Raw genomic sequence first — 3667 nt, forward strand, 5'->3', positions numbered from 1 at the left:
CCCTTTACATGCCAGGTACCTGGACAAGTATTTGTTTAGATAATCGAAATGGCAGCCCAGAAATGTCTTCTAGTTTTCTATCTCGCTGCCCACACAGACGCAATGCCCCATTTAGCGAGACTATTACATCTTCCTAGTGATACCGCTGGCAGATTGTCACTGCTCAGGGGACAAGACAAAAATGTGAGCCAAGGACGGGGTCCCTCCAACAAGTTCTTTGTCTGAGTTTGCCTGTCATCCATCCACGGGCATCACTACCCCAGCTCTTAAGGACCCGCCTACATTGACCCGCTAAGGAAATGCACTAAACCAGTGCACTAAACCCGCTAAGGCCGTGCACTAATGGCTGCAAAGGAGATGAGTGGTTTTTCGTAAAAAAAAAAACCAAATAGCCCTTTGGGGTTTATAGCTGTTACAATTCTGCTGTACAACACACTCATATGAACAGCCTTGCTATACTCCTTTATTAGACTAAAATTCATTCAGAGTCATCAAGCATTTATCCAATACCTGCTAAGTGGCAGTCATGCCATAGTTTCAAAGGATTGAATGAAACTCACACCCTGATTTGCATTCATCCCTATTAAGGAGCTTCCTGTTTCACCTAATTCCCTAAAAAAAAAAAATCTTTCTCAACCCATTGTCCTGTTTCAGGCCCCACAGCCAAGTCTTGTCAACATCATCTTCCCCCTCACCACCACCATCTCCTCAAAGGGACAAATAACCTCTCATTTCAAGCTAGTAAGAGCTGGAGACTCCTTTGTATTGGGGAAGACCATTTCAATTTTCTGTGGGAGAAAGGAAAATCAAGTTTCGAGAAGGCGCATACCTGGGTTCAGGGTGCTGGTGCCAGAGGTGCCGCCCAAGCAGACCCGGGCTCTGTTCAAGGCTGCGACCGCCAGGTCGGCGTGCATTTTACCAATTCGCTGGAGCATCATTGCCTTTTTTGCCCATCTGTAAGGAGCCATCATATGTTACAAAACTGTTTCGCTACTTGGAGCGTGTCCATGACAGTGGTATAGATGGATCCTATCCATTTTATCTTCAAACACTGATAAATACTTCCTCTTGAAATCCAAAGTGTCCTGCCATTCTGAGGCCAGCTATAGGGTGAAAAGGAGTCAACACAGCTCCCAAGGGTCCGATCTGTCCCGGAATTGATCTCTCTTGATTTAGCAAGGACAGGTTTCTCAGCAAAACCCCAATGGACCACTAGAATGAGATGATTCCACCTGGGTGGATACTTTGGTGAGGAAGTTGCAGCCAAGAACCCAGCCAGGTTGTGTCCAAGCAAGATCAACTTGGCCAATCCTACGGCACAGCTCCACGCCTCCATGGATTCTACAAACTGATTCTTCCCTGTCAAACCGGGGTCTACTACTTCGTCCAAAGCCCACCAGGTCAAATGCAGAAACAGGCTGATCGGTGCAAGGAGCTTCAAGATGAAGCTCAAATCCTCCGCCAAAGCCAGGCAGGAGGACAAGTGGGGTCTTAGTTGGAATATTATAAAAAGAATTTCCATGTCCCTATTTTATTTACATTAGATATAGAAACAGGTCCTTGTGGGTGAACGTGCAGGAAAAACATGGTAATGTTTTCTCTGCAGCTTCTTTCTGGGGTGATGTGAATGGCGAGCTCCAGGTGGGAAGTCAACCACTGCACCACCTGACCTTTCACCGGGCTCCGCAAAGTCCATTGCCTCCACAGTTGCACAAGTGTCCATCTGCTTCTGGAAGTCGGCTGACAGGTTGACTGGGCCTCTCGGGGCGCTGCCGCCCCTCAACACCGTCTTCTTCTAAGCATGACCTAACTCTACCCTTGCCTTTGCTCTCTATTCTGAGTGCTCTAGCAAAACCAAGCCTGGGACTCCCAGAACCTTCTAGCAGATCTCCATGTCTCTATCTTTCGCCCTGGCATCTCAAAAGCAAACGCAATTGCCTTACTCCCCAACTGAAATTTCCTCAAAGGCCCCCTATGGTGGAAGTCCCCAGCTCCCAGCAGGGCTAAACTGGCCTCATCACGACTCCGCTGCTTCCTTCGCAGGCTGAAGGGGGGAATGAATCATGAACCTGCGGGATTTCAGGGCAGTGTGACCTAAGAAGTGCACCAAGTCCAGACTCCCTCTCCCTACAAATCTGTCCGATCCATCTCCTTCCCAGCTGAGAGGAACTACGCTAGCTGGGGTCCCCGTGGGGAAATGGGAAGGAAGCTGGCTATACAGTTGACTTGACTTCATTTTTGCCCCACTTGGGTCAAAAGCCAGCAATCAGAGATTGACTCATGAAGTCAAGGTCTCATGGACATGCTCAGAGCGGCTTCTGTTTCCCACACCGGTCTAGCAAGTCAATCGCATGCTTCTCTCCTCGGCGCCAGGTGCTCGCACCAAGAAAGATGGTGGTTGGAAGTGACCCAAGCCTGTCCCCAAAGGCCCAAAGGGGCCCATGGGAAGATCGGGACCTTTGTGGTGACATTGCTGGCTTCACTAGGCCCCGTCCGCCTGAGCGGGTCACACCAGGACATCATGGGCGCACCCAAGTTGTATGGTTAAGTCACATTATCCTTTAAGTAATATAAAAGTAACATTATCCTTAGTTAAAAATTAATCTTTAAATAATGGTTAAAGCAACACTATCCTTCAAGCATTATGAAAAATGTGCTTGTTTTATTCAAATTTAGGAAATACTCATATATAAAGCTGAACAGATGACTTAAAAAGTGCCTACAATCTCATTGGTAAGCTTCATGAACATTTTTAAAACTTTTCACTGAAGCATGATATGAGGAGGCTTCAAAAAGTTCATGGAAACCTGGAATTGAAATATAATAAAATTTTCCATGGACGTCTTGAAGCCCCCTCATGTACACACAGCACAGTTTACATAACAGCACCTTTTTCACTTTTGTGGATATGTTTATGGTCTTTTATTTCTATTATGTAGGTAAGCATGTTTTTACCAAAATAAGATTGTATTTCCCATACCTTTCTGGTTTTCATTTGTTATTTATAATGAACAATGACCACTGTTCCGAGTCATTAAATATTCTTCTACAATATCCTTTTAGCCATGACACTTACATTGTTTTCATGTTTCATTATTATCAACAGCACTGCAAGAAACATCTTTTGAGATGAAGTCTTTGCATCATTCTTGAAATACACGTTGAAAATGTAGCAAGTCCATTCATTTTCCTTGAGCATCATTTCCTCTGAGGCTCATATAAGCCACCCAACAGCAGTGGGGAAAATGAATTCTTATTGAATGAAGTTTCACAGAAAGCAGCTCTACCAGTCCACAGAGAGGACCACATGACCGGCCCCACTATGAGACATGAGGTCCCTCACTGACCCATAGCCCTACAGGGGACAACACTGGAAACAAAGTGTGGGAATTGCGCCTGATCTGATTCTGCTACACCAAGGCAAAACACCAAGGGGGTGCAACAGGACAGCAAGGGAATGGAGCAGCAAGATCTCCAGGGAATGCTAAAGGTGGACTTTGGGGCCAGGACGTGGTGCCCCAACAGACTGGATTGGAAAACACTCCTAAAGGCCAGCGATCCTTGAACTAACTACAAGCTTTTCTTTCATGTTGTGTTTTAATTTGTTCTTTGTCAGTAGTTTGTTGTTGTTGCTGTTTTGTTGTATATTGTTGCTTGGTTTTACTCT

At 45.7% G+C, this 3667-nt stretch overlaps 1 pseudogene; it reads right to left on the reverse strand.

The window, feature by feature from the left end:
* Positions 1-806: 806 nt before the first annotated feature.
* Positions 807-3667, reverse strand: part of LOC101643000 — a 34621-nt pseudogene continuing 31760 nt past the window's right edge.

The sequence above is a fragment of the Echinops telfairi genome, unplaced genomic scaffold, assembly GCF_000313985.2.
Source record: "Echinops telfairi isolate 266 unplaced genomic scaffold, ASM31398v2 ScPeMD7_53;HRSCAF=182, whole genome shotgun sequence".
In the NCBI taxonomy this organism is placed as follows: Eukaryota; Metazoa; Chordata; class Mammalia; order Afrosoricida; family Tenrecidae; genus Echinops; species Echinops telfairi.